Consider the following 14,471-nt stretch of genomic DNA (forward strand, 5'->3'; position numbering starts at 1 on the left):
ATAAAAAATGGACAATAATTAATTAAAAACCCGATTAAATGTTTAGCTTATTTTAATTTAAAATAAATATAAAAATGCTTAATTTCTTAAATAAAGAAACTTGAAATTTCAGAGATAAATATAGTTCAACAAACAAAATATCTTAATTTTATTAATTAAAATTATTCAAATAAATTAATTAAGTTAAAAATTTAAATACTTCTATGTTATTTTAACGTTATTTACTATAGAAAATTTATGTTTCTTTTCGAAAAAAGTTAATAAATATAAGGAAATATAAAATTTTAAATAATAAAATCTGTTTCTACTCACCAAAAGTTGGTAATGATGCTGGTTTAAAATAAATTTAAATGATTTGAATGATACTAAGATGCTGCAGATGATGCTAAGATGCTGCAGATGATGCTAAGATGCTGTAGATGATGTTAAGGTGCTATGGAAGATGCTGACAGCATCTTATGGTGTTTTGGACGATGCTATGATTCTGTAGAAGATTGCAAGAAGCTGTGGATGATGCAAAGAATGAAAACGTTGAGGACGACAAAATTTAACAGAATTTCTAATATAAAATATAAAGAATTTATAAAGTTTTGAACCAGATAGAATATTCAGAAGAAAATCTTGCATCAGATAATGTTGACGTAACAAAAAAAAAGCAGCAATATTGTCTTAATTTGCTGTAAATCATCTTAAGGATACCTTAACCAAGTGAGGAGTAATCGGATTCTGGTATATTCTAAGTGGATAGTCAGAGGAGAAGCAGAAATTCCAGCATTTTACACTCAATCTAATCAATCTATCCAACATTTATATTGACTTATAAATTGCCACAGTTCATCAACAAATAGAGAAAACTATCTCTACTGAAATTCTAGGATTATCGTCTCTCCTTATCCTGAGAACCGAGATTTAGGAGTAGATAATTTAAGGTTAGTGCAGCATCTAATAGTACTTTTCAAACTTTCTATTTGTTACATTGGGAGAAATTCCCTCCTCTTCCAAAATTGCAGATTTTAATCTGATTAAAAGTTAGTAAAAGTGAAAATTTTGGAGATTTTTAAATTAAATTTTATCTCTGAATTTAAATTATTAAAATTTAAGCAAAAGTTTTGTTTTAATTGCTTCTCGTAAATATAAAACTTGACAGTTTGCATCTTTAACGCTTGGCATCTATGGAAGATTCCCTAACTTCATCTCGAGTTACAGTAAAATAATGAGTGAAATTTCCAAAAATTACCTGATTTTTTAATGAAATTTTTAGAATATTCTTTAAAAACTGTGAAATTTCTAATAAGATCGCTTAATTTTCTATAATAATTAAGAAATTTCCATTACATCTTTAGTTCTAAAGGGTTATAGAACGATGTTGATGATGATCGATCTACTGAAAAATTTATCAGAATTTATTAAAAATATCTCAAATTTTTTAAAATTTTATTCCCAAAACATATAAAAATACTTATAAAATTCCGAAGAATTGTCCTAAATACTATTAAAACAATGAAATTATCCAAACTTTGATTATGTAAATATCTTAAGATCGAAATAATGAAAGATAAAGACGAATTCTTTAGATTTTAGATCATTCTTTGCTTAATTTCGACTTAAAATTAACTAAAAATTATAATTTGAGAATTTATTTTAAAGATTAAATCGTTGAAAAAAAGGAAAATTCACAGCTAAAATTAAAATTTCATTCTATTTCTCCAGCATGTAAGAGTTTTGCTATGAAAGGTTTATTTATATAAAAATATTTCATAATTACTGTAAAATAATGAAATTTTAATCATTTTAAGGACTAAAAGTTATACGAAATTCGTGAAATTTGTAAAGGATTAAGAGAGAAGCAGCTTATTTCCTGAAGGGAATCTAGGAAGCTCTAAAGCATTGCAATTGCATATTTTGGATCCTAAATTGCCTTGTTAGAGAAACAGCAGGTCAATTCAAGGATTATATAATTCTAAAGAGTCACAAATCAACAATCAGAAGACATATTCATGTCTTGAATCCAGCTGTTGCTGCAGAATCCTGAGATAATCCTGATTTTTCCTTAATAAGACAACTTATTACAATCGAGCATCTTCATAAATACAGGAATTTGAAAACTAAATCACCTCCAAAGACTTGATTATCAACTAAATCCTTTACTTTAACATGTTTTAACCAATTAAACACAATATATTAATAAATATATTCATTTATGGAACAAAGTTTAGCATTATTTTTCTTTCCCAATTTGATTTTTGTTCTCTTAATCATCTCAAAATCCATACTTATCCATTGTAAACTTAAACTAATTCAAAGGATTTTCATTAAACTTAAGCTTTTAAAAATTAATTAAAGCTCTCCAAGGCATATAAAACGTAAAAAGTATAATAAAAATTCCTAGAAAGTCATTTAAGTTTTAATACATCAAATATGTTTTTAATATAGAAAAGATGCGGAAGATGAGATGGATGCTGAAGAGATGTTCAAGAGTAATGTTAAGAATGAAGAAAGAGCACTTTTTTTATGATAAAGTGAGGAAGCATTAAACCAAGATTTTAATATTTAAAAAGTTTACATCTTTAATATAAGAATAAAGATGGCGAAAGATGCTCAAGAATATCAGAAGATGCTCAAGAAGATGAGAAAGATGCTCAAGAATATCATTTAGAATGGTTAAAGATATAAACTTTCTAAGCATATTTATTTAAACAATTACTATCTTTCTAGTAAACAGATGCTTTTTGTCTCACTCTAAATGGTCTAAATTCTTCTTCATCTTCCTCATTAAACAGATAAAAGCATCTGTTTAAGAAAAGGTAGGAAACGTTTAACGAACATTCTTAGAAAGTTTATATCTTTAACACAAGACAAAAGTTGAAGAAAATGAGGAAAAGATGCTCAAGAAAATTGTTTAAAATGAAGAAAAAGAGCGAGAGGAAGAACATTTAACCAAGATTTCAATATATTTAGAAAATTTACATGGGAAGATGAGAAAAAGATGCTCGAGAGTATCGTTAAGATCGAGTGAAAGCATCATCTTAAGGAGAAAAAAGAAGCATTTTTCAACCGAAATTTTGATATTCCTAAAAAACGTTTATGTTTTTAATATAATAAAAAAAGATGCGGAAGATGAGGAAGAGATGATGTATGAGAAAGAAAGGAAACGTTTAAGTAATATCCTTAGAAAGATGCAAGAAATGAGGAAAAGATGCTCAAGAGCATTGTTAAAAATGAGAAAATTTATGTAGCTGAGTTATATATAAATTCCATAAAAAGACACGTCGTAATCAATAGAAAAAAAAATGTTAAAAAATTCGATTTTTATTGAAAAAATCGTTAGAGGAATTAAGAAAATAAAAATAAAAATGGGAATTTCTAGAGAGAAAAATCTTTATCGTTATGAATCATGTAAAATTCCAATATTGAATGTTGTAAGTGCTGATATGGTTTCTATATCTTTTCAATTTTAATCTTAGAAAATAGAAATTCTTTTTTATATATAAGATGCTGTACAAAATTGATGTCAAATTTAATCAATTGTACAGAGTGAGTATCAGGAGTAAATATATTTTTCAGTTAAACTCGATGGAATAAATTAAATTAAATTTTTTGGTAAACCGATTGACCTCATCTTAAATGAAATTGTAGTTGTTACTACTACTTCCCCCTTATTTTTTGTATTTTATTCTTAAAATCAAGTTGACAAAATGATGTTTTTACTTAGAAAATGTCTCAAATTTTTAATTTTTTTAAAATAGATTTTCAAATGTGCATAGAAAACTTTAAGAAAAATCTCCATCTCCTCTTCATCTCCAGCTTCATCAGCATAAAATTCGAAGATAAAAGGCGTTTTAACCGTGCAAATGAGTTAAATATAGAGTAATTAGTTAGAAATAAGATTCCACATCAAAGATTTCGCTAATTTCTTAATTAATTTCAAAGATTTTTATAATTATTTCTTTTAAAAACACTGGTTTACATTAAAATTTATTATAGATCTTTGTAGCTCCCGAAGCGCTCTAAAACCATTAAATTATTTAATTTTAAAGCTTTTAAAAGTTATTTTTAATATAAAATTTCTCTTTTAGAAGTGAAATCTTGTTAAATTTATATAATTTATCTATAAATTTACATATTTTTATAGCTTAAAAGTCACGTAAAGCTACTCTGTGCAACAACTTTGACTTATAAGAAAGTACTCAAAAATAATTAAAATAATAAAAAATAAATTTTAAATCCCTTTTTTCTATTCAACTTCCTCAAAAATCATGCTGTAAAATATGCTTTAAACCTTCTAAATAGCTGCAAAAGTCATGTAATCGTCATTAGATTTCTAGATAAGTTCTACAATTGTGAAAGATTCTAAACTCGGATTAATTTATTTAAACCACGTAATTATGAACTGATTTGAGTGATAAATATAGAAAACACAAGAGGAAATAAACGTCTTACACAAGATTTACTTTATTTAAAATCTGGAGAAAGAGAGAGGAAAAGAGAGAGAAGAAGGTAGAGGTCATCGACCTAGAAAAGCTGTTAGTAGACTATTCAATTGAAGAAAGTTTGTTACTAAAACACACTTATTTCTGCATTTTATAAATAAAGGAAAGTCCATTTTAAACTTTTTAAATAAGATTTTAAGATTCTTAAAAGTTTATATCTCTAATATAAGAAAAAGAAGATGCTGATGACGAGGAAGGGATCCCCAAGAGCATTGTTAAGAACGAGGAAAAAATATTGCGTTTATAAGGAAGACGGAGAGCATTTAAGCAAGATTTTTATGTTTTTTGAAAGTTTGTATCTTTAATATAAGAAAAAATCGACGAGGAAAATGAGGAAGAGATGCTCAAATGCATTGCTAAGAATGAGGCTAAGCATCTGTTTAAGAAAAAGAACTTTAATCAAAATTTTAATACTCTTTGGATATTTGTATCTTAAATATAAGAAAGAATAAGGAAGATATGCTCAAGAGCATTGATAAGGAGGAAAAACATTCGTTTAAAAGAAAGAAAAAGAACATTTAATCAAGATTTTAATATTTTTTGAACGTTTATACCTTAAACATAAGAAAAAGATGCGGAGGAAGACGGAAAAGATGCATAAAAGCATTGCTAAGAATGAGGAAAAAGCACCGTTTAAGATAAATGGAGAGAGCATTTATTTTAGTGTTCTTTGGAGGTTTATATTTTAAATATAATAAAATGATAAGGAGGACGAGGAAGAGATGCCCAAGGTAAGAAAAAAAGAAAACCATCCGTTAGAGAGAGAGAGGGGAAGCATTTAACTGAAAGCATTCCAGTAAAAAGTTGATATTAATCAATACACAAACAATCAAATGGAAAATACGAAGCAAAGGAGAGAAAAAGAAGTAAAAAAATATGAAATATCGCCAAACAATATCTTTTCTGGTAGGTCGACTAGCAAATCAATAAGGACATATTCCCTTTTGGTCCAACCATCTGGCGTAACTCATGTTTGACAGTCTGTCATTTTTCTGCCTCGACTTTTTGTCACTGGAACAGTCTGGCAGAGCTGTCAAGCGACGATCAAGTTCTCCCTCTCTCTCTCTCTTTTCCTTTTTTTTTCTTTTATAACCTTGAAAACCTGATCTACTAGTAAAGAAACTTGGATATGTACTCCGTATATGGTTACTGCGAGGAAATATAATATAAGCACGCTATCACTTTCTAAAGTTTCGGAAAGAAAAATAAGGAAAATTTATATTTGACAGTTCTTGTTTAGTCATTCGAATTTTTGCCTGCTTAAAATTGAAATTTGTTTGAAGAGGCACAAAAATGGAAGTGGAAGACATATATTAAGCTTAGGATCAAAATAGAGTGATTAAAATTAACGTTTTGGTGGGCCATTTTCGGTCAGATATCCCATTCTCTCGTCTAAACACTCACTCGTCTCTGTTCCTAACAATGCTCTTGGGCATCGTCTCCTCATCTTTCGCATCCTTTACTAAATGGATAAATTCTTAAAAATCTCGATATTAATAAGTATTTAACTGAAAATATACCGCAAATATGATGTTTTGATAGTATAATTTCGGTTAAATAACTCCTATTTTCTCTTTTAAACACGCACTCTTGGGCATCTTTTCATCTTCCGCATCCTTTATTAGAACCTATAAATTCTTAAAAATCTCGATATTAATGAATATTTAACTAAAAATATACCACTATAATCGTGTTTTGATGGTATATTTTCAGTTAAAAAACTCCATTATTTCTTCTAAACAGATGCTCTCCTCATTCTTAACAATGCTCTCGGGCATCTTCTCATCTTCCGCATCCCTTACATTAAAAGCATAAATTCTTAAAAATCTCGATATTAACGAATAAGAAGTTTGTAAAAAATCAAAAATTTATCGACGAGAGAATAAAATAAACAAGGAAAATTTGCGATAAAGTAGCGAACATTTTAAATAAGAAATCATAAAGATGCTGGAAGATAAATTGTAAGAGAAAATAGCGAATGTATTAAAAAAAAGGAGAAAGAAAGAGAGAAACAAACATAAAATTTCGAAAAGGGAACAAATAAATAGACAGATTGTACAGTAAACGATGAGAGAATTAGCGATCAGTCAAAGATTCCTTTAAAAAAATCCTTCAAAAAGATAGACGAGCGATAGAAACGGAAGAAAAAAAAATTCTAGATGACAGATAAAAGAAAGAAACGAATTTATACAGGGGAAAAACAATAAAAACAACAAGAATTCGACATTAAAAATTAAAGAAAAAAATAAAACGAGGAACCAATTCTACCTCGTGGAAGTGACTTATCTAAATCCTCTAGTTATTACATAAAGCCCTATAGTAGCTTAATCCTTAAAACCATGGCCCGACATTGGTCGATTTTTCTTGCTCGGGATCATTCTATTAATTTCAATTCCGGCAGACATACGTTTCCATCATAAAAATCTGCATAAGAGATCAATAAAAATGAATAAAAAATCATTTCTCTTCATGTACAACCAATTAAATCAAACATATTCTGTAACAATAACTTCCATCTGTTCTATACTAAACCCCCCTTTTTTATTCTCTAGTTTGTTATTTAGAGAAGGAAGAAAATGGAGGAGAAGAAGAAGAGGAGGAGGAGGAGGAGGAGGAGGAGGAGGAAGAGGAAGAAAAAAATTAACCAATAGATTAGTGTTGTGTTTATTCAGAGGAAGCGTGTTTAAAGTAAAAGTCCCATTATCCAACGTGGAACGTAATAAGAACTTGACATATAAAACACGTGGCTTAATTATAACTCCCCTCGGCTCGTAGTTATGAGTTAGAAGGCATGTTGTAATTAATGCTGAAACTGCCTGCCGTCTCCTTTCTACTCGTCTTCAACCAGCCGTATTAATTCAATTCGGAGGAAGCAAAAGTTGACGCCTTTTCTTTCTTCCTATCTTCTGCCACTCACACAACGTCATCTGGAGCAGACGGCATTCTTTCCAACCCCCCTCATCGATGGCCCCTTTTTTTTCTTCCTCTCTAAACAGAGATATGTTCTTTCTTTCAAGGAAAAAAAAATATATATATATATATACTTTTTTATTTATTTATTTTTTTCTTCTGGTTCCACTTCTTTCCAGAATTTGATTGGAAATGGTTAAAAGTTGAGAACGTGTTGAATTTTGTTTCTGGAAGATTGAACATGTTTTGATTGTGATGGAGATGGTGATAAAGTGAAATTGTGCCGTGTTTTCTTTTATTTAATTGATTGTGAGTTATGGTAACTGGTGTATGAGACTTTCTTTTATCTTCTTCTTCTTTTTTCTTTCTTTGGTTTCATCCGGAAAATCTCGCTCTCTTCCGAGAATTCTTACATTTATCTCGAGTTTAAATGGCTTTCTTTATACTAAATCTTAAGATTTAATTCGATTTTAAGGGTTGATTCTTGTATTTACGACTTGATTCCTCTTGAATTTGTTAGAGAATTAGAGATCTAAACGCAATTCTTTCACTACGATGCTGGAAGTGATGAGGAGAATGGAACTGATCATCCTCATCTTCAATAAACTACCATAAAAATCTTAAAACATTCTCAAAAATAATGAGAATATATCATTTCCAGCCTTATAAAACACCATATTTCTTCCTTCTCGATTCCAAAATGACGATTTTTCTCTTATATATATATATATATACTATAAATTCTCGTTTACTTTACAGAATATTGATATCTGGTTTTAAAAATATATATATATATTTTTAAATAAAACTTTGGAGCTTTATAAAAATCTGTATGTTTAATTTTATAAATGCTCTGCTCGTTTTTAGAATCGAAGCTTTAAACAAATGCCTTTTCCCATCTGTAAAGATGATGTAAACTGGATGAAGTGGAAAGAAATTGCTTTCTTCATCCTCAATAAATAATAATAAAATATATCTCAATTTCTTTCTAAAAATGGGAAAAGAAAGGAAGTAACTCCTGTGAGTAACCTGGATAAAGAATTTTTCCATTTTTTAAAAAATATGATCAAGTGATGTTATCATTCATACTCTTTTGGAGAAAGTGGAGAAACCGCTCCAAATCCCAAAATGGAAATGATTGTAATAACTTCATTTTCTTTGTTGAAAACCGCGTAAAATTGCTTCGTTAAGTTTAAAATAATGACTGCATCATCCTCCCTTCCTGTGATAATGATAAAGTTATATCTTCTTCGGATGATGAAGATGCTATTTTGTAAAGATGTAAAGAGTATACGCTGTTTTTTTCGAAAGGAAAATATTCTTATCGCCTATAAAAGGGTATAGCATCTCCGTTTTCCTCTTTCTGAGGATGATGATGAAGTTACATCATCTACGGATAATGAGGATAACATCTTATAAGGATGAAAAGTATATACTCTATTGTACTGTTACTATAAAGTAAAAGTATATGTAATATCTTCGTTTTCCTCTTTCTAAGGATGATGATAAAGTTATATCTTCTATGGATGATAAGTATATTATCTTGTAAGAATGCCAAATATATACATCCTTTTCAGAAAGAGAATCATCATCTGCAAAAAATGTAAAATATTATCTTTCTGTTTCTAAGGATGATTTGAAGTTAAAATTACCATGGACGATGAGGATGATACAGTACGTTTTTTAAGGATGAAGTGAATTTTATTCCGATTCCTCATTCTAAGAAAAATGAGAATTTAGATTTAAAATACGGATGCAATGATGCAATTTTCTTATCATCTTCTTTCTAAGGATGATAAGCGTATCGCATCTTCTAAGAGAAATAAATATAATATTTGTAAATATCTTTCGAAAGAGAAGATAAATGTCTTTAGTATTAATTATTTTTAAGAATTATGAGGATGATGATGCATCTTCTAAACAATGAAATGATTTTTATTTTCAGAATAATGAAGATGAGAACTTATATTCTCGTCTCGTTATCTCTTTGAAGAAGATAAATATTACAGTTATAAATATGCTACAAGGCTAAAAATATAAGCTATAAAAATAATAATTCTTCTCTCTTAAGGATGATGAAAATGGTATCAGGTCTTCATCCTCTCCCTTTCTACAGATGAAAGTATTACGTCGTGTATTGGTCACAAAGCTAGAAACAAAGTGACTAATCGTCATTGTTATCATAGAAGATAAATAGGAATGAAGAAATTACAGTTGTTACGGATGATAAAAATAATGCATTTTCTAATAATTAAGTTTTCTTCGTGTTTAAAAAGAGAAAATTACTAGAAGGAAGATGAAGAAAAGTCTCATTAATTTGATATAGAAAAGTCTTTTAAAGCATATCTCCAACTATTCTTCTTCTGATGATGATAATGATGAGGATTCATAACATTAAATTGCTTATAAATGTAATACAGTGCTTCAAAACTTTTCTGTAATGATATTGATGCTGCTAGTGATGATGCTGATGCTAATACTGATGCTGATGATAATACTGATGCTGCTAGTGATGATGCTGATGATAATGCTGCTACTATCTATAATGTTGCAGCCGACGATGATAATTTTAACGAATTCCATCAGCAGTTTCATCACCTTTCGACGACCAGAAACTTCGATTTACTTTAATTTAAAATTAAAAAAACAGTACATAAACAATCATCACCTCCGAATATCACAAAGAAGAAGAAGAAGAAGAAGGAAAAAAGCAGCATTAATAAATGATAAAGAATGATTTTTTCAGAGAAATTTATGCAGAATTTTTCTTTTCTTGCATAAATAAAAAATGAAAATAACTACTTTAGATGATAATTATGCTTAACAGAAGCCAGAGATTAGTGCCTTTTTATACTTTCTAAAGGTTAATAATTGAAAATGAATGTAATCTTTAAGTAAAGGATGCCTTCAAAACCGAGAAGAAACTTTTATTATCTTCCTCCTCTTCCTCCTCTAAGAGCTAGAAAGGTTTACACGCAGGCAACCGTAGAAGGAGGACAGTTTTCAAATAACCGAACAGAGGATTATATTATCTTTCTGTTGAAAGTAGGATAATAGATGATCTGTAAAATTGAAGAATGATAATATAAAGAAGAAGCAGTAACTTATTATTATTTAAAAAACTTGTGATCCTTCCAGGAAGAAAAAAATAATAATAAAAATACTGATTCCTAAAGAAGAGAAAAACGATTTTTAAGATAATCCTTTTCTCGTTTTTTTTTGGCCTCTTTTTTCGATTTTAGTATCTCTAAAATTCTTTCTTTCCTTTAAAAAAAGTATTTTCCACTTCTAAATTACGTTTACTTTCTCTTAATTTTTACTCCTCCTCGGCGCTCTTTAACGGAATTTAACTTTAATTACCGTTATTTAATTTGTTTATTTTGTTTAAAATACATTTTTAATTAATTTTACGAGATTTTATAAAGATTGGCGCGTTTTAAATTCGTTTAAATGTTTCAGGAGTTATAATTTCGTATCGTATTCCGACGCCATGTTGAAAAGTAAAACGACTAACATTCAAACCGTGCGATTTTAAAATTTAATAATTAATAAAATATTGCGAAAATTTTAAATTAAATTTTCCAATACTTAATAATTTAAATAATAAATAATTTGAGAAATTAATTTACAAAGTTAAAAATAACAATCATTTTTAAAAAATCATAATTTTGACGCCATATTAGAATCGAAGCAAAAAGCCGCGCGCGTCGCACCGCTTCGCTTCCTCAGCGCCCTCTAACTAAATAGCAAATTTAAATTATTGAGCACTTCTATAATATTTTTCCAAATTATTACCAATCATACGTAAAAAATTATTATCAGAAACATTACAAAACACAATAATACATTATATAAAAACCGAATAATCCGTTCTTTTCTTCGAGCATGGTTTTAACAGTTACCCATTCATCTTAGGCCTAGTTTTAAGAGAGGACAAATCTAAATTCTACACTCCATCAGTAAATTGAACGAAGCACTAAACAATAAAAAGAAAAATCTTTCCTTCCAGGGAAAGAAAGGCGAATAAATTGCTATACAACTTTATAAATGATTGTAACGACGTTAGGCGATACTATTATGAGGTTCTTATACCTTTATAGTCCAAGTATGACGTCAAGGGATAAGTATACCCCCGGAAGAATGCAGTAATACACGGGTTTCTGCCTCGGTATACGGCTCGATTTTGGTATTTGCAGATGGTAATAAATCTTTACGATTTACACAATTCACTACAACTTTTTCCATGTGTCTGATTTGGCTTGCCTTCTCCTCTTACAAACAACCAATAGCGAGCACGTGATTGATGGCACACGTGACCAGGATTTGTGTGCGTAACCTAGGTTTGATTTCCGGCAAAAACAGCCATTTTGGGTTAACGTCAGCCATTCCAAGCCTTGGAATATCCTTTCTTATATTCGGATGTGACGCGAATCACTAAATTTCTTACTTTCACCTTTTATTTATCTTAAATTTAGGCGTTTACTGGCTTACGTAAGAGGTGCCTTTAGCTCTCCATCTTCTAAACTTTCTATTCTTTAATTTTTTTTTAAAATATTTTAATAAAGTCTTAAGTACTTACTTTATGCATTATTATTAAATTATTAATGTACGGTAAAACCTGTCTAAAACGGAATCCTGCCGAACTGGAAAAGATAATTCGGTAACGTGCCGGTTTATACAGGTATATTTATTTATTAAAAAAAAGAAAAATTATTAATTTATTATTCTAGAAAATCTTAATAAAATAATCTAGAACGAATCCTGTAAACATTAATTACAAAGCATATATTGTATAGGTTATATACATAATTCTAAGATCTTTATATATTTTTATTACCATTATTTTTCTAGTGAAAATATATATATATATATATTAAAAATGAAATTACTACACACATTAATTCAAAATTTATAAGAAGTTGTAAGCGACTCGAAAATTACATAACTTCTTGCAAGTCTTGTAAAGCTATCAAAATGGGAAGATGTAGATGAAAGAAGAGGAGGAGGAAGAAAACTAATTTTCATCCAAGAGAGAAAAAGGTACAGGTGTAAATTATGAGATTGAAAGTCAAATATATATATATATATTTGGCCATTTCTTCTTGCTTACTTAACTAAATACAAAATTCTGTAACATTTGACATTTATTTTAAACTGTAGCTTCGTATATCCGAAAGGATATGAATTGTGTAAATCCAATATGGCCAAGTATATATAGTAGCACCTTTTTATTTTATATATATATATTTTTTCTTCTTATTTTTAGCGTGAATCCACAGAAATTTGTGTGAAAGACGATCCTAGAAATGTTTTTTAGATTTATGAAAGGTTTTCATATCACAAATCATCATTCATATCTCTCTCTCTCTCTCTCTCTCTCTCTCTCTCTCTCTCTCTCTTTTCTATATAAGTTATATATATATACGTATACGTATATTACTTTGGAAGAAATGATAAAATTCCATTTTGTTGTTAGCTTTCTGGAAGATATTTTATATATTTTAATATATTAGCCATGCTTTAGATTATTATTTATATGTTTATAGATCGTTCAACCATTGTGTGTAAGTGTAAGAAGATAAATTATTGTCTGAAAGTTTCATCTAAAGTATTAAAAATATATTATATTATATCCTTCTATAGTTTATTATGTAATGCTGTAGAGTTGAGAGAAGATGTAGATGAAGAAATGTGTTTTAAGTTCTTTAAAATTTAAAAAAAAGAAAAAAAATTGAGAAATTTAACTTTAAAAAGTAGAAAAATGTACGAAGATTCTTTTAAAAATCGATTAGAGATTGGAATTTTTTTTACTAAATTCGAAATTTTCCTTCAAAGATTATCAAAGTTTTAATAGATCCATAAGAAAAGGTGTGAAGGTGTTGGCATTTTTTCGATATATGAATGGAAAAAAAATTAATATTTTAGAAAGTTTTGACGAAAAATCTAAATTGGAGTATATAATTTAACCATCCAAATATTCATATTTAACATTTTCACGATGATATTCGAGAAAATAATTTAATTAACGTAAGATTCCTGTCTTTAAAACGTGTTTATGTGATGCAGATGCGCAAGATCTACGAGAAATGTCTACCTTTAGAAAAAAAAAATATATATAAGAAAATCCAATTAATTAAATTCTTTTTATATAAAACTAAACATACAAGTTTCTCCTGTAAATAAATTGTTATTTATTTAAAACAGCGTCACATATAAATGCATATAGAAAGTGTGAGATAGAAGTGAAGGGGAAGGAGGGAAAGAAGAAAAATAAACCGCACTTTTACAAACTTTAACAAATAATACTGTTTTCTTTTTTTTTCCTTTTTTCGTTTTCGTAAAGGGACCCATCAATCTTTTATTCGATGTCAGACACATCCGCACATTTTACGAATCCTTTTAAATCAATCTCTCTTCCAGATCACCTTCTTCACCTCTTTCCTCCTCCTTTCTCATCTTTCCAATCCCGTCTAGCGAGTCTAATTTTATGTGTCGGATACAACAGGCACCACACCCTTGGGACTACTTATTCCTTCTCTTTACAGGGCCCAGGGATGTTGTCTCGCGCAGTCTCACTACTACAATAACATCCAATGGATGCTGTGGATTGTAAGTAGGAATTAATGTTGCGATTCTTAAAAATGGAGATTTTTACGAGTTTCGTAAAGATGAAAAATACCTTCGAAGATTTAGCATATATTCCGTTTCTTGATGAAGATGTATATATATATATATTATTTTTTTACGAAAAAATTAACTTTAAGATCATTTCCTGTAGTTATTTTTCCGGATGTTCAAGAGCATCCTTAACTCATCTTGAGCTTCTTCTTCTTTTCGATGCCTCGCAGCATCCTTTTGTAAGGCGTAAATGAAAAGTTATTCGTAAATAATTAAATTTCTCTTTACTTAAATTATCTAAATAATAAATCTCGAAGCAAAATTAAATCTTTGAATATAAAAATATACCACCCACTCCTCCTCTTCCTCTTTGCATAATTCCACCATTCATCTCTAGCTGATAATATCTTGGAAGATGGTAATTATCCGGTGTTAAATTGGAATAAATAATAG

The 14,471-nt window shown here is 28.8% G+C and overlaps 1 long non-coding RNA gene across 1 annotated transcript in view; it reads right to left on the bottom strand.

Moving 5' to 3' along the window:
* Positions 1–399: 399 nt before the first annotated feature.
* LOC136983718 (uncharacterized) overlaps positions 400–14,471 on the bottom strand; it is a 105,640-nt gene continuing 91,568 nt past the window's right edge. Inside the window, exon 3 of the long non-coding RNA XR_010882079.1 lies at positions 400–504. This is a non-coding gene — a long non-coding RNA (uncharacterized lncRNA). The remainder of the gene's footprint in view (positions 505–14,471) is intronic.

Source organism: Centruroides vittatus, unplaced genomic scaffold, assembly GCF_030686945.1.
Source record: "Centruroides vittatus isolate TY-2023 unplaced genomic scaffold, ASM3068694v2 contig_884, whole genome shotgun sequence".
In the NCBI taxonomy this organism is placed as follows: domain Eukaryota; kingdom Metazoa; phylum Arthropoda; class Arachnida; order Scorpiones; family Buthidae; genus Centruroides; species Centruroides vittatus.